Genomic DNA, 24,563 nt, shown 5'->3' with positions numbered 1-24,563 from the left:
GGATCGATGATGACACCCTTGTATGCATTCCTTGGAAATCTGAACAAAATGAGTGAGAACACTCTACCGTCTCCTCATCGAATCTGAGGTCCAGCACGTTTCGTCTCTCGGGGGTAGGGGAGAGTGAGGAGTGAGGGCCAGCGTCCCCTTCTGACCTGCATGCAAACACCCAGCAGGGTTCCAGAATTCGAGGTGCTCCTATCTGGGGGTCCACTGTGTCTGCCCATAAGCGGGGTCATCTACGCATATTAGGTCCCTGCTGAAAGACCGTTGAGGGCATGCGAGGGGGAAGGCTCTCCTGCTGGTCTTCAGAGTCGGAGTGTGTGCTGGTGTAGGCCCAGTAAGCTTGCAGCTTGGGAAGTTGTGCTTGGGCCAGGATCACTCTTTGTGCATGCAGCTTCGGGGGCTATTTCTGGAAGCCAAAATGAGGAAGCTTCCCTGGTTGGAGCCTGGAGCCTCAGACCAGGACTGTGTCCCTCCCTGTCATTTGTTTGGGTGCATCAAAGTTCTTTAGTGCCCGGTGGGGATGGAGCAGTGGATGGGTGTGGGCTGGGGTTGGTCTTCAACGGAAGGGTGTTGATGGATTAGGCCTAGGTATTGCCCATGTCAGCAATTCCACTGCAGCTCCCGGCACAGTTGAGGCACTATGTGGGTCATCATGGAGTGGGGTTAGGACCGAGTGCTGCATTTAAGCCGGCGTGGTGACTGCTGGTCTGCAGAAGCAGGTAAGGCATCATGAGGACATGTCCTGTGTGATGTCGTGGGATGGGCTGTCATGATTGGGTTGCAGGCACTGGCCACGTCTTCCCAAGAATGTGTCCTGTTCGTGATGGGCTGGCATCAACTGCCTCTGAAGGGGATGGTTTTGGCAGTACATGAGGATGCAGTTAGGTACTTAAACTGCATAGATTTGTGATCCCGTTGCCGGAGGAATGTCGCCCAAAGTGTGTCTTGCGGGACGTAGAGAAATTAGACATGCTGAAGCGTCTGGGCCACTCTCCTTGGGGGTATTTGAGTTATGCGTACATGCCCTTTGGCCACTTTGTTTCCTTGTTTGGGAATATGCAAAGCAAAAGTGTTTCTCCGAGAGGGCATGATGCGGCCAGCCCGTGTGGCACACAGGAGTTTTGAACAGCTAGAGGTTGATCTGGAGCAGTCCCTTGGCGGAGCAGAGATGTGTTCAGTGTTGCGATGCCAGGTGTGCTGCCGTGGACAGCCACTGTGCCCTTTGAAGCTTACAACTCCCCTCGCAAAACAGAGTTCTTCCGTTGGAAATCGGTCTGTCGTCCTCGGGGAGAGTGCCTTTGATCTTTGTGAGGTTCTCGATAGTGTCACTCTGTAAGTTGAGAAGTGCCACGATGCATGGGGTAGGGTCAGAGTCATCAAAGCAGTCATGCTTGCGGTCTGTCCTACCTGGTATACAGTGACCACGTGTTTTCAGGATGTCTGTGGCTTCCAGGAGAGTCGTGTTACTCTGTGGGCAGGAGGAGGGCACGTAGGATGACACTGTCAAGAATTTGAGCGTTTCCTCGGGGTTCAGGGCCGCCAAACCTGCTGGCTGGGTGCTGGCAACACGTGCCCGGGAAGGTAGCGTAGTTTCCGCATTGGGGTTTGAACGTGGTTCTTGGTTGCTGAAGCCCACCACTTCCTGTGGTGGGCATACCCATGGGTCCTCGGAAAGTGATTTGGCGTAGTTGGCAACAATTGGCAGTTGGGCCGAATTTCGTTAGCCCCTTGAGAGTTGCCGGGCTGCATGTTGACTATAGCCAGTCGCAGGTCGGCCCACCCATAGGAGGTTTCCTTGCTCCTGAAAATGATGGGAGTGGCCACAAGTGCACATTAGATATTCTACTGGGAGGCAGGATTTCCAGGTCCATGTATATGTTACACCCACGGCCGGAAGGCAGGTCTCGCCAGGTGTTTGTGCTTTGGCCAGAAGGCTTGGCTGTGGAAGAGTGGAAGTCCGTGGCCTATTTCAAAACCCCCTGGCTTTCAAAGTTCACATTCAGTCTGTTGAAGTTTGAAGGGGTCTTTCGCCATTCACTGCGAGGGTCCAGATCCAGGGCGCTGTGTATAAACTCTGGCTTTTATGGTTCGAGGTCTCAGGAGAGGGCCATAGGGACACACAGAGACCATTGTGAGGATTCAGAGGCACAGAAAGAAGCCCACAAGCGCGTCCTCATGTGCAGTAATACTCACACATGCGCACATGCGTGAAAACAAAAATATACCCTCTCACGTACGGGCCAACGTACATGCCTTACTTCCTGCAGTCGTGCTGTCAGACATTGAGTTCTCTGTAAAGGTTGACGTCCTTGGGAAGCAGGGTCCGAGCTGAAGCCCAGGTAAAAATTCTCATGAATCATGATCTCTGAGTTCACCATTCCAATTCTGAAACCTGCCTGAATTATGTCCACTTCTCAGGTGCCGCTGCTGGACAAGGCTGGCTGTCGGCAAAGACAAGAAGACCTACGCGTTGGCTGATGACTGTAGGTGCTAAGGAAAAGTGGAAAAATGACGCGGGGGCATGTTGCTAAGCGTGGCTCTGGCTAACTCAGGAAGGTAGGCTTTCACCCACCCTATGATGTGCCATTGGATAGGAGGTTTTCCTCAGACGGTCCCAGTGGCTGCAAGAGTGGATTGACTGTTGCTCTTTCTGAGTGGCCTGAGGGCTGTGGATTCCCCAGGGCTTTGGAGTACTCCGAGGTCATGTCTCCTCTTCAGACCCCCACGGCATGCCCGGTTGTGTTCTGCAGCGTCCCAGCCTGTGCTTGGATCGATGATGACACCCTTGTATGCATTCCTTGGAAATCTGAACAAAATGAGTGAGAACACTCTACCGTCTCCTCATCGAATCTGAGGTCCAGCACGTTTCGTCTCTCGGGGGTAGGGGAGAGTGAGGAGTGAGGGCCAGCGTCCCCTTCTGACCTGCATGCAAACACCCAGCTGGGTTTGAGAATTCGAGGTGCTCCTATCTGAGGGTCCACTGTGTCTGCCCATAAGCGGGGTCATCTACGCATATTAGGTCCCTGCTGAAAGACCGTTGAGGGCATGCGAGGGGGAAGGCTCTCCTGCTGGTCTTCAGAGTCGGAGTGTGTGCTGGTGTAGGCCCAGTAAGTTTGCAGCTTGGGAAGGTGTGCTTGGGCCAGGATCACGCTTTGTGCATGCAGCTTCGGGGGCTATTTCTGGAAGCCAAAATGAGGAAGCTTCCCTGGTTGGAGCCTGGAGCCTCAGACCAGGCCTGTGTCCCTCCCTGTCATTTGTTTGGGTGCATCAAAGTTCTTTAGTGCCCGGTGGGGATGGAGCAGTGGATGGATGTGGGCTGGGGTTGGTCTTCAATGGAAGGGTGTTGATGGATTAGGCCTAGGTATTGCCCATGTCAGCAATTCCACTGCAGCTCCCGGCACAGTTGAGGCACTATGTGGGTCATCATGGAGTGGGTTTAGGACCGAGTGCTGCATTTAAGCCGGCGTGGTGACTGCTGGTCTGCAGAAGCTGGTAAGGCATCATGAGGACATGTCCTGTGTGATGTCGTGGGATGGGCTGTCATGATTGGGTTGCAGGCGCTGGCCACGTCTTCCCAAGAATGTGTCCTGTTCGTGATGGGCTGGCATCAGCTGCCTCTGAAGGGGATGGTTTTGGCAGTACATGAGGATGCAGTTAGGTACTTAAACTGCATAGATTTGTGATCCCGTTGCCGGAGGAATGTCGCCCAAAGTGTGTCTTGCGGGACGTAGAGAAATTAGACATGCTGAAGCGTCTGGGCCACTCTCCTTGGGGGTATTTGAGTTATGCGTACATGCCCTTTGGCCACTTTGTTTCCTTGTTTGGGAATATGCAAAGCAAAAGTGTTTCTCCGAGAGGGCATGATGCGGCCAGCCCGTGTGGCACACAGGAGTTTTGAACAGCTAGAGGTTGATCTGGAGCAGTCCCTTGGCGGAGCAGAGATGTGTTCAGTGTTGCGATGCCAGGTGTGCTGCTGTGGACAGCCACTGTGCCCTTTGAAGCTTACAACTCCCCTCGCAAAACAGAGTTCTTCCGGTGGAAATCGGTCTGTCCTCCTCGGGGAGAGTGCCTTTGATCTTTGTGAGGTTCTCGATAGTGTCACTCTGTAAGTGGAGAAGTGCCACGATGCATGGGGTAGGGTCAGAGTCATCAAAGCAGTCATGCTTGCGGTCTGTCCTACCTGGTATACAGTGACCACGTGTTTGCAGGATGTCTGTGGCTTCCAGGAGAGTCGTGTTACTCTGTGGGCAGGAGGAGGGCACGTAGGATGACACTGTCAAGAATTTGAGCGTTTCCTCGGGGTTCAGGGCCGCCAAACCTGCTGGCTGGGTGCTGGCAACACGTGCCCAGGAAGGTAGCCTAGTTTCCACAGTGGGGTTTGAACGTGGGTCTTGGTTGCTGAAGCCCACCACTTCCTGTGGTGGGCATACCCATGGGTCATCGGAAAGTGATTTGGCGTAGTTGGCAACAATTGGCAGTTGGGCCGAATTTCGTTAGCCCCTTGAGAGGTGCCGGGCTGCATGTTGACTATAGCCAGTCGCAGGTCGGCCCACCCATAGGAGGTTTCCTTGCTCCTGAAAATGATGGGAGTGGCCCCAAGTGTACATTAGATATTCTAATGGGAGGCAGGATTTCCAGGTCCATGTATATGTTACACCCACGGCCGGAAGGCAGGTCTCGCCAGGTGTTTGTGCTTTGGCCAGAAGGCTTGGCTGTGGAAGAGTGGAAGTCCGTGGCCTATTTCAGAACCCCCTGGCTTTCAAAGTTCACATTCAGTCTGTTGAAGTTTGAAGGGGTCTTTCTCCATTCAGTGCGAGGGTCCAGATCCAGGGCGCTGTGTATAAACTCGGGCTTTTATGGTTCGAGGTCTCAGGAGAGGGCCACAGGGACACACAGAGACCATGGTGAGGATTCAGAGGCACAGAAAGAAGCCCACAAGCGCGCCCTCATGTGCAGTAATACTCACACATGCACACATGCGTGAAAACAAAAATATACCCTCTCACGTATGGGCCAATGTACATGCCTTACTTCCTGCAGTCGTGCTGTCAGACATTGAGTTCTCTGTAAAGGTTGACGTCCTTGGGAAGCAGGGTCCGAGCTGAAGCCCAGGTAAAAATTCTCATGAATCATGATCTCTGAGTTCACCATTCCAATTCTGAAACCTGCCTGAATTATGTCCACTTCTCAGGTGCCGCTGCTGGACAAGGCTGGCTGTCGGCAAAGACAAGAAGACCTACGCTTTGGCTGATGACTGTAGGTGCTAAGGAAAAGTGGAAAAATGACGCGGGGGCATGTTGCTAAGCGTGGCTCTGGCTAACTCAGGAAGGTAGGCTTTCACCCACCCTATGATGTGCCATTGGATAGGAGGTTTTCCTCAGACGGTCCCAGTGGCTGCAAGAGTGGATTGACTGTTGCTCTTTCTGAGTGGCCTGAGGGCTGTGGATTCCCCAGGGCTTTGGAGTACTCCGAGGTCATGTCTCCTCTTCAGACCCCCACGGCATGCCCGGTTGTGTTCTGCAGCGTCCCAGCCTGTGCTTGGATCGATGATGACACCCTTGTATGCATTCCTTGGAAATCTGAACAAAATGAGTGAGAACACTCTACCGTCTCCTCATCGAATCTGAGGTCCAGCACGTTTCGTCTCTCGGGGGTAGGGGAGAGTGAGGAGTGAGGGCCAGCGTCCCCTTCTGACCTGCATGCAAACACCCAGCTGGGTTCCAGAATTCGAGGTGCTCCTATCTGAGGGTCCACTGTGTCTGCCCATAAGCGGGGTCATCTACGCATATTAGGTCCCTGCTGAAAGACCGTTGAGGGCATGCGAGGGGGAAGGCTCTCCTGCTGGTCTTCAGAGTCGGAGTGTGTGCTGGTGTAGGCCCAGTAAGTTTGCAGCTTGGGAAGGTGTGCTTGGGCCAGGATCACGCTTTGTGCATGCAGCTTCGGGGGCTATTTCTGGAAGCCAAAATGAGGAAGCTTCCCTGGTTGGAGCCTGGAGCCTCAGACCAGGCCTGTGTCCCTCCCTGTCATTTGTTTGGGTGCATCAAAGTTCTTTAGTGCCCGGTGGGGATGGAGCAGTGGATGGATGTGGGCTGGGGTTGGTCTTCAATGGAAGGGTGTTGATGGATTAGGCCTAGGTATTGCCCATGTCAGCAATTCCACTGCAGCTCCCGGCACAGTTGAGGCACTATGTGGGTCATCATGGAGTGGGTTTAGGACCGAGTGCTGCATTTAAGCCGGCGTGGTGACTGCTGGTCTGCAGAAGCTGGTAAGGCATCATGAGGACATGTCCTGTGTGATGTCGTGGGATGGGCTGTCATGATTGGGTTGCAGGCGCTGGCCACGTCTTCCCAAGAATGTGTCCTGTTCGTGATGGGCTGGCATCAGCTGCCTCTGAAGGGGATGGTTTTGGCAGTACATGAGGATGCAGTTAGGTACTTAAACTGCATAGATTTGTGATCCCGTTGCCGGAGGAATGTCGCCCAAAGTGTGTCTTGCGGGACGTAGAGAAATTAGACATGCTGAAGCGTCTGGGCCACTCTCCTTGGGGGTATTTGAGTTATGCGTACATGCCCTTTGGCCACTTTGTTTCCTTGTTTGGGAATATGCAAAGCAAAAGTGTTTCTCCGAGAGGGCATGATGCGGCCAGCCCGTGTGGCACACAGGAGTTTTGAACAGCTAGAGGTTGATCTGGAGCAGTCCCTTGGCGGAGCAGAGATGTGTTCAGTGTTGCGATGCCAGGTGTGCTGCTGTGGACAGCCACTGTGCCCTTTGAAGCTTACAACTCCCCTCGCAAAACAGAGTTCTTCCGGTGGAAATCGGTCTGTCCTCCTCGGGGAGAGTGCCTTTGATCTTTGTGAGGTTCTCGATAGTGTCACTCTGTAAGTGGAGAAGTGCCACGATGCATGGGGTAGGGTCAGAGTCATCAAAGCAGTCATGCTTGCGGTCTGTCCTACCTGGTATACAGTGACCACGTGTTTGCAGGATGTCTGTGGCTTCCAGGAGAGTCGTGTTACTCTGTGGGCAGGAGGAGGGCACGTAGGATGACACTGTCAAGAATTTGAGCGTTTCCTCGGGGTTCAGGGCCGCCAAACCTGCTGGCTGGGTGCTGGCAACACGTGCCCAGGAAGGTAGCCTAGTTTCCACAGTGGGGTTTGAACGTGGGTCTTGGTTGCTGAAGCCCACCACTTCCTGTGGTGGGCATACCCATGGGTCATCGGAAAGTGATTTGGCGTAGTTGGCAACAATTGGCAGTTGGGCCGAATTTCGTTAGCCCCTTGAGAGGTGCCGGGCTGCATGTTGACTATAGCCAGTCGCAGGTCGGCCCACCCATAGGAGGTTTCCTTGCTCCTGAAAATGATGGGAGTGGCCCCAAGTGTACATTAGATATTCTAATGGGAGGCAGGATTTCCAGGTCCATGTATATGTTACACCCACGGCCGGAAGGCAGGTCTCGCCAGGTGTTTGTGCTTTGGCCAGAAGGCTTGGCTGTGGAAGAGTGGAAGTCCGTGGCCTATTTCAGAACCCCCTGGCTTTCAAAGTTCACATTCAGTCTGTTGAAGTTTGAAGGGGTCTTTCTCCATTCAGTGCGAGGGTCCAGATCCAGGGCGCTGTGTATAAACTCTGGCTTTTATGGTTCGAGGTCTCAGGAGAGGGCCACAGGGACACACAGAGACCATGGTGAGGATTCAGAGGCACAGAAAGAAGCCCACAAGCGCGCCCTCATGTGCAGTAATACTCATACATGCACACATGCGTGAAAACAAAAATATACCCTCTCACGTATGGGCCAATGTACATGCCTTACTTCCTGCAGTCGTGCTGTCAGACATTGAGTTCTCTGTAAAGGTTGACGTCCTTGGGAAGCAGGGTCCGAGCTGAAGCCCAGGTAAAAATTCTCATGAATCATGATCTCTGAGTTCACCATTCCAATTCTGAAACCTGCCTGAATTATGTCCACTTCTCAGGTGCCGCTGCTGGACAAGGCTGGCTGTCGGCAAAGACAAGAAGACCTACGCGTTGGCTGATGACTGTAGGTGCTAAGGAAAAGTGGAAAAATGACGCGGGGGCATGTTGCTAAGCGTGGCTCTGGCTAACTCAGGAAGGTAGGCTTTCACCCACCCTATGATGTGCCATTGGATAGGAGGTTTTCCTCAGATGGTCCCAGTGGCTGCAAGAGTGGATTGACTGTTGCTCTTTCTGAGTGGCCTGAGGGCTGTGGATTCCCCAGGGCTTTGGAGTACTCCGAGGTCATGTCTCCTCTTCAGACCCCCACGGCATGCCCGGTTGTGTTCTGCAGCGTCCCAGCCTGTGCTTGGATCGATGATGACACCCTTGTATGCATTCCTTGGAAATCTGAACAAAATGAGTGAGAACACTCTACCGTCTCCTCATCGAATCTGAGGTCCAGCACGTTTCGTCTCTCGGGGGTAGGGGAGAGTGAGGAGTGAGGGCCAGCGTCCCCTTCTGACCTGCATGCAAACACCCAGCAGGGTTCCAGAATTCGAGGTGCTCCTATCTGGGGGTCCACTGTGTCTGCCCATAAGCGGGGTCATCTACGCATATTAGGTCCCTGCTGAAAGACCGTTGAGGGCATGCGAGGGGGAAGGCTCTCCTGCTGGTCTTCAGAGTCGGAGTGTGTGCTGGTGTAGGCCCAGTAAGCTTGCAGCTTGGGAAGTTGTGCTTGGGCCAGGATCACTCTTTGTGCATGCAGCTTCGGGGGCTATTTCTGGAAGCCAAAATGAGGAAGCTTCACTGGTTGGAGCCTGGAGCCTCAGACCAGGACTGTGTCCCTCCCTGTCATTTGTTTGGGTGCATCAAAGTTCTTTAGTGCCCGGTGGGGATGGAGCAGTGGATGGGTGTGGGCTGGGGTTGGTCTTCAACGGAAGGGTGTTGATGGATTAGGCCTAGGTATTGCCCATGTCAGCAATTCCACTGCAGCTCCCGGCACAGTTGAGGCACTATGTGGGTCATCATGGAGTGGGGTTAGGACCGAGTGCTGCATTTAAGCCGGCGTGGTGACTGCTGGTCTGCAGAAGCAGGTAAGGCATCATGAGGACATGTCCTGTGTGATGTCGTGGGATGGGCTGTCATGATTGGGTTGCAGGCACTGGCCACGTCTTCCCAAGAATGTGTCCTGTTCGTGATGGGCTGGCATCAACTGCCTCTGAAGGGGATGGTTTTGGCAGTACATGAGGATGCAGTTAGGTACTTAAACTGCATAGATTTGTGATCCCGTTGCCGGAGGAATGTCGCCCAAAGTGTGTCTTGCGGGACGTAGAGAAATTAGACATGCTGAAGCGTCTGGGCCACTCTCCTTGGGGGTATTTGAGTTATGCGTACATGCCCTTTGGCCACTTTGTTTCCTTGTTTGGGAATATGCAAAGCAAAAGTGTTTCTCCGAGAGGGCATGATGCGGCCAGCCCGTGTGGCACACAGGAGTTTTGAACAGCTAGAGGTTGATCTGGAGCAGTCCCTTGGCGGAGCAGAGATGTGTTCAGTGTTGCGATGCCAGGTGTGCTGCCGTGGACAGCCACTGTGCCCTTTGAAGCTTACAACTCCCCTCGCAAAACAGAGTTCTTCCGTTGGAAATCGGTCTGTCGTCCTCGGGGAGAGTGCCTTTGATCTTTGTGAGGTTCTCGATAGTGTCACTCTGTAAGTGGAGAAGTGCCACGATGCATGGGGTAGGGTCAGAGTCATCAAAGCAGTCATGCTTGCGGTCTGTCCTACCTGGTATACAGTGACCACGTGTTTGCAGGATGTCTGTGGCTTCCAGGAGAGTCGTGTTACTCTGTGGGCAGGAGGAGGGCACGTAGGATGACACTGTCAAGAATTTGAGCGTTTCCTCGGGGTTCAGGGCCGCCAAACCTGCTGGCTGGGTGCTGGCAACACGTGCCCGGGAAGGTAGCGTAGTTTCCGCATTGGGGTTTGAACGTGGTTCTTGGTTGCTGAAGCCCACCACTTCCTTTGGTGGGCATACCCATGGGTCCTCGGAAAGTGATTTGGCGTAGTTGGCAACAATTGGCAGTTGGGCCGAATTTCGTTAGCCCCTTGAGAGTTGCCGGGCTGCATGTTGACTATAGCCAGTCGCAGGTCGGCCCACCCATAGGAGGTTTCCTTGCTCCTGAAAATGATGGGAGTGGCCCCAAGTGCACATTAGATATTCTACTGGGAGGCAGGATTTCCAGGTCCATGTATATGTTACACCCACGGCCGGAAGGCAGGTCTCGCCAGGTGTTTGTGCTTTGGCCAGAAGGCTTGGCTGTGGAAGAGTGGAAGTCCGTGGCCTATTTCAAAACAACCTGGCTTTCAAAGTTCACATTCAGTCTGTTGAAGTTTGAAGGGGTCTTTCGCCATTCACTGCGAGGGTCCAGATCCAGGGCGCTGTGTATAAACTCTGGCTTTTATGGTTCGAGGTCTCAGGAGAGGGCCATAGGGACACACAGAGACCATTGTGAGGATTCAGAGGCACAGAAAGAAGCCCACAAGCGCGTCCTCATGTGCAGTAATACTCACACATGCGCACATGCGTGAAAACAAAAATATACCCTCTCACGTACGGGCCAACGTACATGCCTTACTTCCTGCAGTCGTGCTGTCAGACATTGAGTTCTCTGTAAAGGTTGACGTCCTTGGGAAGCAGGGTCCGAGCTCAAGCCCAGGTAAAAATTCTCATGAATCATGATCTCTGAGTTCACCATTCCAATTCTGAAACCTGCCTGAATTATGTCCACTTCTCAGGTGCCGCTGCTGGACAAGGCTGGCTGTCGGCAAAGACAAGAAGACCTACGCGTTGGCTGATGACTGTAGGTGCTAAGGAAAAGTGGAAAAATGACGCGGGGGCATGTTGCTAAGCGTGGCTCTGGCTAACTCAGGAAGGTAGGCTTTCACCCACCCTATGATGTGCCATTGGATAGGAGGTTTTCCTCAGACGGTCCCAGTGGCTGCAAGAGTGGATTGACTGTTGCTCTTTCTGAGTGGCCTGAGGGCTGTGGATTCCCCAGGGCTTTGGAGTACTCCGAGGTCATGTCTCCTCTTCAGACCCCCACGGCATGCCCGGTTGTGTTCTGCAGCGTCCCAGCCTGTGCTTGGATCGATGATGACACCCTTGTATGCATTCCTTGGAAATCTGAACAAAATGAGTGAGAACACTCTACCGTCTCCTCATCGAATCTGAGGTCCAGCACGTTTCGTCTCTCGGGGGTAGGGGAGAGTGAGGAGTGAGGGCCAGCGTCCCCTTCTGACCTGCATGCAAACACCCAGCAGGGTTCCGGAATTCGAGGTGCTCCTATCTGGGGGTCCACTGTGTCTGCCCATAAGCGGGGTCATCTACGCATATTAGGTCCCTGCTGAAAGACCGTTGAGGGCATGCGAGGGGGAAGGCTCTCCTGCTGGTCTTCAGAGTCGGAGTGTGTGCTGGTGTAGGCCCAGTAAGCTTGCAGCTTGGGAAGTTGTGCTTGGGCCAGGATCACTCTTTGTGCATGCAGCTTCGGGGGCTATTTCTGGAAGCCAAAATGAGGAAGCTTCCCTGGTTGGAGCCTGGAGCCTCAGACCAGGACTGTGTCCCTCCCTGTCATTTGTTTGGGTGCATCAAAGTTCTTTAGTGCCCGGTGGGGATGGAGCAGTGGATGGGTGTGGGCTGGGGTTGGTCTTCAACGGAAGGGTGTTGATGGATTAGGCCTAGGTATTGCCCATGTCAGCAATTCCACTGCAGCTCCCGGCACAGTTGAGGCACTATGTGGGTCATCATGGAGTGGGTTTAGGACCGAGTGCTGCATTAAGCCGGCGTGGTGACTGCTGGTCTGCAGAAGCTGGTAAGGCATCATGAGGACATGTCCTGTGTGATGTCGTGGGATGGGCTGTCATGATTGGGTTGCAGGCGCTGGCCACGTCTTCCCAAGAATGTGTCCTGTTCGTGATGGGCTGGCATCAGCTGCCTCTGAAGGGGATGGTTTTGGCAGTACATGAGGATGCAGTTAGGTACTTAAACTGCATAGATTTGTGATCCCGTTGCCGGAGGAATGTCGCCCAAAGTGTGTCTTGCGGGACGTAGAGAAATTAGACATGCTGAAGCGTCTGGGCCACTCTCCTTGGGGGTATTTGAGTTATGCGTACATGCCCTTTGGCCACTTTGTTTCCTTGTTTGGGAATATGCAAAGCAAAAGTGTTTCTCCGAGAGGGCATGATGCGGCCAGCCCGTGTGGCACACAGGAGTTTTGAACAGCTAGAGGTTGATCTGGAGCAGTCCCTTGGCGGAGCAGAGATGTGTTCAGTGTTGCGATGCCAGGTGTGCTGCCGTGGACAGCCACTGTGCCCTTTGAAGCTTACAACTCCCCTCGCAAAACAGAGTTCTTCCGTTGGAAATCGGTCTGTCGTCCTCGGGGATAGTGCCTTTGATCTTTGTGAGGTTCTCGATAGTGTCACTCTGTAAGTTGAGAAGTGCCACGATGCATGGGGTAGGGTCAGAGTCATCAAAGCAGTCATGCTTGCGGTCTGTCCTACCTGGTATACAGTGACCACGTGTTTTCAGGATGTCTGTGGCTTCCAGGAGAGTCGTGTTACTCTGTGGGCAGGAGGAGGGCACGTAGGATGACACTGTCAAGAATTTGAGCGTTTCCTCTGGGTTCAGGGCCGCCAAACCTGCTGGCTGGGTGCTGGCAACACGTGCCCGGGAAGGTAGCGTAGTTTCCGCATTGGGGTTTGAACGTGGTTCTTGGTTGCTGAAGCCCACCACTTCCTTTGGTGGGCATACCCATGGGTCCTCGGAAAGTGATTTGGCGTAGTTGGCAACAATTGGCAGTTGGGCCGAATTTCGTTAGCCCCTTGAGAGGTGCCGGGCTGCATGTTGACTATAGCCAGTCGCAGGTCGGCCCACCCATAGGAGGTTTCCTTGCTCCTGAAAATGATGGGAGTGGCCACAAGTGCACATTAGATATTCTACTGGGAGGCAGGATTTCCAGGTCCATGTATATGTTACACCCACGGCCGGAAGGCAGGTCTCGCCAGGTGTTTGTGCTTTGGCCAGAAGGCTTGGCTGTGGAAGAGTGGAAGTCCGTGGCCTATTTCAAAACCCCCTGGCTTTCAAAGTTCACATTCAGTCTGTTGAAGTTTGAAGGGGTCTTTCGCCATTCACTGCGAGGGTCCAGATCCAGGGCGCTGTGTATAAACTCTGGCTTTTATGGTTCGAGGTCTCAGGAGAGGGCCATAGGGACACACAGAGACCATGGTGAGGATTCAGAGGCACAGAAAGAAGCCCACAAGCGCGTCCTCATGTGCAGTAATACTCACACATGCGCACATGCGTGAAAACATAAATATACCCTCTCACGTACGGGCCAACGTACATGCCTTACTTCCTGCAGTCGTGCTGTCAGACATTGAGCTCTCTGTAAAGGTTGACGTCCTTGGGAAGCAGGGTCCGAGCTCAAGTCCAGGTAAAAATTCTCATGAATCATGATCTCTGAGTTCACCATTCCAATTCTGAAACCTGCCTGAATTATGTCCACTTCTCAGGTGCCGCTCCTGGACAAGGCTGGCCGTCGGCAAGGACAAGAAGACCTACGCTTTGGCTGATGACTGTAGGTGCTAAGGAAAAGTGGAAAAATGACGCGGGGGCATGTTGCTAAGCGTGGCTCTGGCTAACTCAGGAAGGTAGGCTTTCACCCACCCTATGATGTGCCATTGGATAGGAGGTTTTCCTCAGACGGTCCCAGTGGCTGCAAGAGTGGATTGACTGTTGCTCTTTCTGAGTGGCCTGAGGGCTGTGGATTCCCCAGGGCTTTGGAGTACTCCGAGGTCATGTCTCCTCTTCAGACCCCCACGGCATGCCCGGTTGTGTTCTGCAGCGTCCCAGCCTGTGCTTGGATCGATGATGACACCCTTGTATGCCTTCCTTGGAAATCGGAACAAAATGAGTGAGAACACTCTACCGTCTCCTCATCGAATCTGAGGTCCAGCACGTTTCGTCTCTCGGGGGTAGGGGAGAGTGAGGAGTGAGGGCCAGCGTCCCCTTCTGACCTGCATGCAAACACCCAGCAGGGTTCCAGGATTCGAGGTGCTCCTATCTGAGGGTCCACTGTTTCTGCCCATAAGCGGGGTCATCTACGCATATTAGGTCCCTGCTGAAAGACCGTTGAGGGCATGCGAGGGGGAAGGCTCTCCTGCTGGTCTTCAGAGTCGGAGTGTGTGCTGGTGTAGGCCCAGTAAGCTTGCAGCTTGGGAAGGTGTGCTTGGGCCAGGATCACGCTTTGTTCATGCAGCTTCGGGGGCTCTTTCTGGAAGCCAAAATGAGGAAGCTTCCCTGGTTGGAGCCTGGAGCCTCAGACCAGGCCTGTGTCCCTCCCTGTCATTTGTTTGGGTGCATCAAAGTTCTTTAGTGCCCGGTGGGGATGGAGCAGTGGATGGATGTGGGCTGGGGTTGGTCTTCAATGGAAGGGTGTTGATGGATTAGGCCTAGGTATTGCCCATGTCAGCAATTCCACTGCAGCTCCCGGCACAGTTGAGGCACTATGTGGGTCATCATGGAGTGGGGTTAGGACCGAGTGCTGCATTTAAGCCAGCGTGGTGACTGCTGGTCTGCAGAAGCTGGTAAGGCATCATGAGGACATGTCCTGTGTGATGTCGTGGGATGGGCTGTCATGATTGGGTTGCAGGCGCTGGCCACGTCTTCCCAAGAATGTGTCCTGTTCGTGATGGGCTGGCATCAGCTGCCTCTGAAGGGGATGGTTTTGGCAGTACATGAGGATGCAGTTAGGTACTTAAACTGCATAGATTTGTGATCCCGTTGCCGGAGGAATGTCGCCCAAAGTGTGTCTTGCGGGACGTAGAGAAATTAGACATGCTGAAGCGTCTGGGCCACTCTCCTTGGGGGTATTTGAGTTATGCGTACATGCCCTTTGGCCACTTTGTTTCCTTGTTTGGGAATATGCAAAGCAAAAGTGTTTCTCCGAGAGGGCATGATGCGGCCAGCCCGTGTGGCACACAGGAGTTTTGAACAGCTAGAGGTTGATCTGGAGCAGTCCCTTGGCGGAGCAGAGATGTGTTCAGTGTTGCGATGCCAGGTGTGCTGCCGTGGACAGCCACTGTGCCCTTTGAAGCTTACAACTCCCCTCGCAAAACAGAGTTCTTCCGGTGGAAATCGGTCTGTCCTCCTCGGGGAGAGTGCCTTTGATCTTTGTGAGGTTCTCGATAGTGTCACTCTGTAAGTGGAGAAGTGCCACGATGCATGGGGTAGGGTCAGAGTCATCAAAGCAGTCATGCTTGCGGTCTGTCCTACCTGGTATACAGTGACCACGTGTTTGCAGGATGTCTGTGGCTTCCAGGAGAGTCGTGTTACTCTGTGGGCAGGAGGAGGGCACGTAGGATGACACTGTCAAGAATTTGAGCGTTTCCTCGGGGTTCAGGGCCGCCAAACCTGCTGGCTGGGTGCTGGCAACACGTGCCCGGGAAGGTAGCCTAGTTTCCACAGTGGGGTTTGAACGTGGGTCTTGGTTGCTGAAGCCCACCACTTCCTGTGGTGGGCATACCCATGGGTCCTCGGAAAGTGATTTGGTGTAGTTGGCAACAATTGGCAGTTGGGCCGAATTTCGTTAGCCCCTTGAGAGGTGCCGGGCTGCATGTTGAATATAGCCAGTCACAGGTCGGCCCACCCATAGGAGGTTTCCTTGCTCCTGAAAATGATGGGAGTGGCCCCAATGTACATTATATATTCTACTGGGAGGCAGGATTTCCAGGTCCATGTATATGTTACACCCACGGCCGGAAGGCAGGTCTCGCCAGGTGTTTGTGCTTTGGCCAGAAGGCTTGGCTGTGGAAGAGTGGAAGTCCGTGGCCTATTTCAGAACCCCCTGGCTTTCAAAGTTCACATTCAGTCTGTTGAAGTTTGAAGGGGTCTTTCTCCATTCAGTGCGAGGGTCCAGATCCAGGGCGCTGTGTATAAACTCTGGCTTTTATGGTTCGAGGTCTCAGGAGAGGGCCACAGGGACACACAGAGACCATGGTGAGGATTCAGAGGCACAGAAAGAAGCCCACAAGCGCGCCCTCATGTGCAGTAATACTCACACATGCACACATGCATGAAAACAAAAATATACCCTCTCACGTATGGGCCAATGTACATGCCTTACTTCCTGCAGTCGTGCTGTCAGACATTGAGTTCTCTGTAAAGGTTGACGTCCTTGGGAAGCAGGGTCCGAGCTGAAGCCCAGGTAAAAATTCTCATGAATCATGATCTCTGAGTTCACCATTCCAATTCTGAAACCTGCCTGAATTATGTCCACTTCTCAGGTGCCGCTGCTGGACAAGGCTGGCCGTCGGCAAAGACAAGAAGACCTACGCGTTGGCTGATGACTGTAGGTGCTAAGGAAAAGTGGAAAAATGACGCGGGGGCATGTTGCTAAGCGTGGCTCTGGCTAACTCAGGAAGGTAGGCTTTCACCCACCCTATGATGTGCCATTGGATAGGAGGTTTTCCTCAGACGGTCCCAGTGGCTGCAAGAGTGGATTGACTGTTGCTCTTTCTGAGTGGCCTGAGGGCTGTGGATTCCCCAGGGCTTTGGAGTACTCCGTGGTCATGTCTCCTCTTCAGACCCCCACGGCATGCCCGGTTGTGTTCTGCAGCGTCCCAGCCTGTGCTTGGATCGATGATGACACCCTTGTATGCATTCCTTGGAAATCTGAACAAAATGAGTGAGAACACTCTACCGTCTCCTCATCGAATCTGAGGTCCAGCACGTTTCGTCTCTCGGGGGTAGGGGAGAGTGAGGAGTGAGGGCCAGCGTCCCCTTCTGACCTGCATGCAAACACCCAGCAGGGTTCCAGAATTCGAGGTGCTCCTATCTGGGGGTCCACTGTGTCTGCCCATAAGCGGGGTCATCTACGCATATTAGGTCCCTGCTGAAAGACCGTTGAGGGCATGCGAGGGGGAAGGCTCTCCTGCTGGTCTTCAGAGTCGGAGTGTGTGCTGGTGTAGGCCCAGTAAGCTTGCAGCTTGGGAAGTTGTGCTTGGGCCAGGATCACTCTTTGTGCATGCAGCTTCGGGGGCTATTTCTGGAAGCCAAAATGAGGAAGCTTCCCTGGTTGGAGCCTGGAGCCTCAGACCAGGACTGTGTCCCTCCCTGTCATTTGTTTGGGTGCATCAAAGTTCTTTAGTGCCCGGTGGGGATGGAGCAGTGGATGGGTGTGGGCTGGGGTTGGTCTTCAACGGAAGGGTGTTGATGGATTAGGCCTAGGTATTGCCCATGTCAGCAATTCCACTGCAGCTCCCGGCACAGTTGAGGCACTATGTGGGTCATCATGGAGTGGGTTTAGGACCGAGTGCTGCATTAAGCCGGCGTGGTGACTGCTGGTCTGCAGAAGCTGGTAAGGCATCATGAGGACATGTCCTGTGTGATGTCGTGGGATGGGCTGTCATGATTGGGTTGCAGGCGCTGGCCACGTCTTCCCAAGAATGTGTCCTGTTCGTGATGGGCTGGCATCAGCTGCCTCTGAAGGGGATGGTTTTGGCAGTACATGAGGATGCAGTTAGATACTTAAACTGCATAGATTTGTGATCCCGTTGCCGGAGGAATGTCGCCCAAAGTGTGTCTTGCGGGACGTAGAGAAATTAGACATGCTGAAGCGTCTGGGCCACTCTCCTTGGGGGTATTTGAGTTATGCGTACATGCCCTTTGGCCACTTTGTTTCCTTGTTTGGGAATATGCAAAGCAAAAGTGTTTCTCCGAGAGGGCATGATGCGGCCAGCCCGTGTGGCACACAGGAGTTTTGAACAGCTAGAGGTTGATCTGGAGCAGTCCCTTGGCGGAGCAGAGATGTGTTCAGTGTTGCGATGCCAGGTGTGCTGCCGTGGACAGCCACTGTGCCCTTTGAAGCTTACAACTCCCCTCGCAAAACAGAGTTCTTCCGGTGGAAATCGGTCTGTCGTCCTCGGGGAGAGTGCCTTTGATCTTTGTGAGGTTCTCGATAGTGTCACTCTGTAAGTGGAGAAGTGCCACGATGCATGGGGTAGGGTCAGAGTCATCAAAGCAGTCATGCTTGCGGTCTGTCCTACCTGGTATACAGTGACCACGTGTTTGCAGGATGTCTGTGGCTTCCAGGAGAGTCGTGTTACTCTGTGGGCAGGAGGAGGGCACGTAGGATGACACTGTCAAGAATTTGAGCGTTTCCTCGGGGTTCAGGGCCGCCAAACCTGCTGGCTGGGTGCTGGCAACACGTGCCCGGGAAGGTAGCCTAGTTTCCACAGTGGGGTTTGAACGTGGGTCTTGGTTGCTGAAGCCCACCACTTCCTGTGGTGGGCATACCCATGGGTCATCGGAAAGTGATTTGGCGTAGTTGGCAACAATTGGCAGTTGGGCCGAATTTCGTTAGCCCCTTGAGAGGTGCCGGGCTGCATGTTGACTATAGCCAGTCACAGGTCGGCCCACCCATAGGAGGTTTCCTTGCTCCTGAAAATGATGGGAGTGGCCCCAAGTGTACATTAGATATTCTACTGGGAGGCAGGATTTCCAGGTCCATGTATATGTTACACCCACGGCCGGAAGGCAGGTCTCGCCAGGTGTTTGTGCTTTTGCCAGAAGGCTTGGCTGTGGAAGAGTGGAAGTCCGTGGCCTATTTCAGAACCCCCTGGCTTTCAAAGTTCACATTCAGTCTGTTGAAGTTTGAAGGGGTCTTTCGCCATTCACTGCGAGGGTCCAGATCCAGGGCGCTGTGTATAAACTCGGGCTTTTATGGTTCGAGGTCTCAGGAGAGGGCCATAGGGACACACAGAGACCATGGTGAGGATTCAGAGGCACAGAAAGAAGCCCACAAGCGCGTCCTCATGTGCAGTGATACTCACACATGCGCACATGCGTGAAAACAAAAATATACCCTCTCACGTACGGGCCAACGTACATGCCTTACTTCCTGCAATCGTGCTGTCAGACAAACATTGAGTTCTCTGTAAAGGTTGACGTCCTTGGGAAGCAGGGTCCGAGCTCAAGCCCAGGTAAAAATTCTCATGAATCATGATCTCTGAGTTCACCATTCCAATTCTGAAACCTGCCTGAATTATGTCCACTTCTCAGGTGCCGCTGCTGGACAAGGCTGGCCGTCGGCAAAGACAAGAAGACCTACGCGTTGGCTGATGACTGTAGGTGCTAAGGAAAAGTGGAAAAATGACGCGGGGGCATGTTGCTAAGCGTGGCTCTGGCTAACTCAGGAAGGTAGGCTTTCACCCACCCTATGATGTGCCATTGGATAGGAGGTTTTCCTCAGACGGTCCCAGTGGCTGCAAGAGTGGATTGACTGTTGCTCTTTCTGAGTGGCCTGAGGGCTGTGGATTCCCCAGGGCTTTGGAGTACTCCGAGGTCATGTCTCCTCTTCAGACCCCCACGGCATGCCCGGTTGTGTTCTGCAGCGTCCCAGCCTGTGCTTGGATCGATGATGACACCCTTGTATGCATTCCTTGGAAATCTGAACAAAATGAGTGAGAACACTCTACCGTCTCCTCATCGAATCTGAGGTCCAGCACGTTTCGTCTCTCGGGGGTAGGGGAGAGTGAGGAGTGAGGGCCAGCGTCCCCTTCTGACCTGCATGCAAACACCCAGCAGGGTTCCAGAATTCGAGGTGCTCCTATCTGGGGGTCCACTGTGTCTGCCCATAAGCGGGGTCATCTACGCATATTAGGTCCCTGCTGAAAGACCGTTGAGGGCATGCGAGGGGGAAGGCTCTCCTGCTGGTCTTCAGAGTCGGAGTGTGTGCTGGTGTAGGCCCAGTAAGCTTGCAGCTTGGGAAGTTGTGCTTGGGCCAGGATCACTCTTTGTGCATGCAGCTTCGGGGGCTATTTCTGGAAGCCAAAATGAGGAAGCTTCCCTGGTTGGAGCCTGGAGCCTCAGACCAGGACTGTGTCCCTCCCTGTCATTTGTTTGGGTGCATCAAAGTTCTTTAGTGCCCGGTGGGGATGGAGCAGTGGATGGGTGTGGGCTGGGGTTGGTCTTCAACGGAAGGGTGTTGATGGATTAGGCCTAGGTATTGCCCATGTCAGCAATTCCACTGCAGCTCCCGGCACAGTTGAGGCACTATGTGGGTCATCATGGAGTGGGTTTAGGACCGAGTGCTGCATTAAGCCGGCGTGGTGACTGCTGGTCTGCAGAAGCTGGTAAGGCATCATGAGGACATGTCCTGTGTGATGTCGTGGGATGGGCTGTCATGATTGGGTTGCAGGCGCTGGCCACGTCTTCCCAAGAATGTGTCCTGTTCGTGATGGGCTGGCATCAGCTGCCTCTGAAGGGGATGGTTTTGGCAGTACATGAGGATGCAGTTAGGTACTTAAACTGCATAGATTTGTGATCCCGTTGCCGGAGGAATGTCGCCCAAAGTGTGTCTTGCGGGACGTAGAGAAATTAGACATGCTGAAGCGTCTGGGCCACTCTCCTTGGGGGTATTTGAGTTATGCGTACATGCCCTTTGGCCACTTTGTTTCCTTGTTTGGGAATATGCAAAGCAAAAGTGTTTCTCCGAGAGGGCATGATGCGGCCAGCCCGTGTGGCACACAGGAGTTTTGAACAGCTAGAGGTTGATCTGGAGCAGTCCCTTGGCGGAGCAGAGATGTGTTCAGTGTTGCGATGCCAGGTGTGCTGCCGTGGACAGCCACTGTGCCCTTTGAAGCTTACAACTCCCTTTGCAAAACAGAGTTCTTCCGGTGGAAATCGGTCTGTCGTCCTCGGGGAGAGTGCCTTTGATCTTTGTGAGGTTCTCGATAGTGTCACTCTGTAAGTGGAGAAGTGCCACGATGCATGGGGTAGGGTCAGAGTCATCAAAGCAGTCATGCTTGCGGTCTGTCCTACCTGGTATACAGTGACCACGTGTTTGCAGGATGTCTGTGGCTTCCAGGAGAGTCGTGTTACTCTGTGGGCAGGAGGAGGGCACGTAGGATGACACTGTCAAGAATTTGAGCGTTTCCTCGGGGTTCAGGGCCGCCAAACCTGCTGGCTGGGTGCTGGCAACACGTGCCCGGGAAGGTAGCCTAGTTTCCACAGTGGGGTTTGAACGTGGGTCTTGGTTGCTGAAGCCCACCACTTCCTGTGGTGGGCATACCCATGAGACATCGGAAAGTGATTTGGCTTAGTTGGCAACAATTGGCAGTTGGGCCGAATTTCGTTAGCCCCTTGAGAGGTGCCGGGCTGCATGTTGACTATAGCCAGTCACAGGTCGGCCCACCCATAGGAGGTTTCCTTGCTCCTGAAAATGATGGGAGTGGCCCCATGTGTACATTAGATATTCTACTGGGAGGCAGGATTTCCAGGTCCATGTATATGTTACACCCACGGCCGGAAGGCAGGTCTCGCCAGGTGTTTGTGCTTTTGCCAGAAGGCTTGGCTGTGGAAGAGTGGAAGTCCGTGGCCTATTTCAGAACCCCCTGGCTTTCAAAGTTCACATTCAGTCTGTTGAAGTTTGAAGGGGTCTTTCGCCATTCACTGCGAGGGTCCAGATCCAGGGCGCTGTGTATAAACTCGGGCTTTTATGGTTCGAGGTCTCAGGAGAGGGCCATAGGGACACACAGAGACCATGGTGAGGATTCAGAGGCACAGAAAGAAGCCCACAAGCGCGTCCTCATGTGCAGTGATACTCACACATGCGCACATGCGTGAAAACAAAAATATACCCTCTCACGTACGGGCCAACGTACATGCCTTACTTCCTGCAATCGTGCTGTCAGACAAACATTGAGTTCTCTGTAAAGGTTGACGTCCTTGGGAAGCAGGGTCCGAGCTCAAGCCCAGGTAAAAATTCTCATGAATCATGATCTCTGAGTTCACCATTCCAATTCTGAAACCTGCCTGAATTATGTCCACTTCTCAGGTGCCGCTGCTGGACAAGGCTGGCCGTTGGCAAAGACAAGAAGACCTACGCGTTGGCTGATGACTGTAGGTGCTAAGGAAAAGTGGAAAAATGACGCGGGGGCATGTTGCTAAGCGTGGCTCTGGCTAACTCAGGAAGGTAGGCTTTCACCCACCCTATGATGTGCCATTGGATAGGAGGTTTTCCTCAGACGGTCCCAGTGGCTGCAAGAGTGGATTGACTGTTGCTCTTTCTGAGTGGCCTGAGGGCTGTGGATTCCCCAGGGCTTTGGAGTACTCCGAGGTCATGTCTCCTCTTCAGACCCCCACGGCATGCCCGGTTGTGTTCTGCAGCGTCCCAGCCTGTGCTTGGATCGATGATGACACCCTTGTATGCATTCCTTGGAAATCGGAACAAAATGAGTGAGAACACTCTACCGTCTCCTCATCGAATCTGAGGTCCAGCACGTTTCGTCTCTCGGGGGTAGGGGAGAGTGAGGAGTGAGGGCCAGCGTCCCCTTCTGACCTGCATGCAAACACCCAGCAGGGTTCCAGAATTCGAGGTGCTCCTATCTGAGGGTCCACTGTGTCTGCCCATAAGCGGGGTCATCTACGCATATTAGGTCCCTGCTGAAAGACCGTTGAGGGCATGCGAGGGGGAAGGCTCTCCTGCTGGTCTTCAGAGTCGGAGTGTGTGCTGGTGTAGGCCCAGTAAGCTTGCAGCTTGGGAAGGTGTGCTTGGGCCAGGATCACGCTTTGTGCATGCAGCTTCGGGGGCTCTTTCTGGAAGCCAAAATGAGGAAGCTTCCCTGGTTGGAGCCTGGAGCCTCAGACCAGGCCTGTGTCCCTCCCTGTCATTTGTTTGGGTGCATCAAAGTTCTTAAGTGCCCGGTGGGGATGGAGCAGTGGATGGGTGTGGGCTGGGGTTGGTCTTCAACGGAAGGGTGTTGATGGATTAGGCCTAGGTATTGCCCATGTCAGCAATTCCACTGCAGCTCCCGGCACAGTTGAGGCACTATGTGGGTCATCATGGAGTGGGGTTAGGACCGAGTGCTGCATTTAAGCCGGCGTGGTGACTGCTGGTCTGCAGAAGCTGGTAAGGCATCATGAGGACATGTCCTGTGTGATGTCGTGGGATGGGCTGTCATGATTGGGTTGCAGGCGCTGGCCACGTCTTCCCAAGAATGTGTCCTGTTCGTGATGGGCTGGCATCAGCTGCATCTGAAGGGGATGGTTTTGGCAGTACATGAGGATGCAGTTAGGTACTTAAACTGCATAGATTTGTGATCCCGTTGCCGGAGGAATGTCGCCCAAAGTGTGTCTTGCGGGACGTAGAGAAATTAGACATGCTGAAGCGTCTGGGCCACTCTCCTTGGGGGTATTTGAGTTATGCGTACATGCCCTTTGGCCACTTTGTTTCCTTGTTTGGGAATATGCAAAGCAAAAGTGTTTCTCCGAGAGGGCATGATGCGGCCAGCCCGTGTGGCACACAGGAGTTTTGAACAGCTAGAGGTTGATCTGGAGCAGTCCCTTGGCGGAGCAGAGATGTGTTCAGTGTTGCGATGCCAGGTGTGCTGCCGTGGACAGCCACTGTGCCCTTTGAAGCTTACAACTCCCCTCGCAAAACAGAGTTCTTCCGGTGGAAATCGGTCTGTCGTCCTCGGGGAGAGTGCCTTTGATCTTTGTGAGGTTCTCGATAGTGTCACTCTGTAAGTGGAGAAGTGCCACGATGCATGGGGTAGGGTCAGAGTCATCAAAGCAGTCATGCTTGCGGTCTGTCCTACCTGGTATACAGTGACCACGTGTTTGCAGGATGTCTGTGGCTTCCAGGAGAGTCGTGTTACTCTGTGGGCAGGAGGAGGGCACGTAGGATGACACTGTCAAGAATTTGAGCGTTTCCTCGGGGTTCAGGGCCGCCAAACCTGCTGGCTGGGTGCTGGCAACACGTGCCCGGGAAGGTAGCCTAGTTTCCACAGTGGGGTTTGAACGTGGGTCTTGGTTGCTGAAGCCCACCACTTCCTGTGGTGGGCATACCCATGGGTCATCGGAAAGTGATTTGGCTTAGTTGGCAACAATTGGCAGTTGGGCCGAATTTCGTTAGCCCCTTGAGAGGTGCCGGGCTGCATGTTGACTATAGCCAGTCACAGGTCGGCCCACCCATAGGAGGTTTCCTTGCTCCTGAAAATGATGGGAGTGGCCCCAAGTGTACATTAGATATTCTACTGGGAGGCAGGATTTCCAGGTCCATGTATATGTTACACCCACGGCCGGAAGGCAGGTCTCGCCAGGTGTTTGTGCTTTGGCCAGAAGGCTTGGCTGTGGAAGAGTGGAAGTCCGTGGCCTATTTCAGAACCCCCTGGCTTTCAAAGTTCACATTCAGTCTGTTGAAGTTTGAAGGGGTCTTTCGCCATTCACTGCGAGGGTCCAGATCCAGGGCGCTGTGTATAAACTCGGGCTTTTATGGTTCGAGGTCTCAGGAGAGGGCCATAGGGACACACAGAGACCATGGTGAGGATTCAGAGGCACAGAAAGAAGCCCACAAGCGCGTCCTCATGTGCAGTGATACTCACACATGCGCACATGCGTGAAAACAAAAATATACCCTCTCACGTACGGGCCAACGTACATGCCTTACTTCCTGCAATCATGCTGTCAGACAAACATTGAGTTCTCTGTAAAGGTTGACGTCCTTGGGAAGCAGGGTCCGAGCTCAAGCCCAGGTAAAAATTCTCATGAATCATGATCT

At 53.5% G+C, this 24,563-nt stretch overlaps 9 non-coding genes across 9 annotated transcripts; all 9 read left to right on the top strand.

Annotated features, from left to right (window-relative positions):
- LOC132489833 (small nucleolar RNA SNORD116) lies at positions 1–92 on the top strand. The gene has a single exon (XR_009532202.1). It is a non-coding gene; the product is annotated as a small nucleolar RNA SNORD116 (small nucleolar RNA).
- A 2,681-nt stretch (positions 93–2,773) lies between these two features.
- LOC132489832 (small nucleolar RNA SNORD116) lies at positions 2,774–2,865 on the top strand. The gene has a single exon (XR_009532201.1). It is a non-coding gene; the product is annotated as a small nucleolar RNA SNORD116 (small nucleolar RNA).
- Positions 2,866–5,546: 2,681 nt separating this feature from the next.
- LOC132489831 (small nucleolar RNA SNORD116) lies at positions 5,547–5,638 on the top strand. The gene has a single exon (XR_009532200.1). It is a non-coding gene; the product is annotated as a small nucleolar RNA SNORD116 (small nucleolar RNA).
- Positions 5,639–8,319: 2,681 nt separating this feature from the next.
- On the top strand, positions 8,320–8,411 carry LOC132489830 (small nucleolar RNA SNORD116). Its single transcript, XR_009532199.1, has one exon. It is a non-coding gene; the product is annotated as a small nucleolar RNA SNORD116 (small nucleolar RNA).
- Positions 8,412–11,092: 2,681 nt separating this feature from the next.
- Positions 11,093–11,184, top strand: LOC132489829 (small nucleolar RNA SNORD116). The gene has a single exon (XR_009532198.1). It is a non-coding gene; the product is annotated as a small nucleolar RNA SNORD116 (small nucleolar RNA).
- A 2,680-nt stretch (positions 11,185–13,864) lies between these two features.
- On the top strand, positions 13,865–13,956 carry LOC132489551 (small nucleolar RNA SNORD116). The gene has a single exon (XR_009531957.1). It is a non-coding gene; the product is annotated as a small nucleolar RNA SNORD116 (small nucleolar RNA).
- A 2,680-nt stretch (positions 13,957–16,636) lies between these two features.
- Positions 16,637–16,728, top strand: LOC132489828 (small nucleolar RNA SNORD116). Its single transcript, XR_009532197.1, has one exon. It is a non-coding gene; the product is annotated as a small nucleolar RNA SNORD116 (small nucleolar RNA).
- Positions 16,729–19,412: 2,684 nt separating this feature from the next.
- On the top strand, positions 19,413–19,504 carry LOC132489827 (small nucleolar RNA SNORD116). Its single transcript, XR_009532196.1, has one exon. It is a non-coding gene; the product is annotated as a small nucleolar RNA SNORD116 (small nucleolar RNA).
- A 2,684-nt stretch (positions 19,505–22,188) lies between these two features.
- On the top strand, positions 22,189–22,280 carry LOC132490092 (small nucleolar RNA SNORD116). The gene has a single exon (XR_009532453.1). It is a non-coding gene; the product is annotated as a small nucleolar RNA SNORD116 (small nucleolar RNA).
- Positions 22,281–24,563: the final 2,283 nt, after the last annotated feature.

Source organism: Mesoplodon densirostris, chromosome 4 (assembly GCF_025265405.1).
Source record: "Mesoplodon densirostris isolate mMesDen1 chromosome 4, mMesDen1 primary haplotype, whole genome shotgun sequence".
NCBI classification, from domain to species: domain Eukaryota; kingdom Metazoa; phylum Chordata; class Mammalia; order Artiodactyla; family Ziphiidae; genus Mesoplodon; species Mesoplodon densirostris.
The sequence above is the reverse complement of the archived record's forward strand: the minus strand, read 5'-3'. Positions and strand labels throughout refer to the sequence as shown.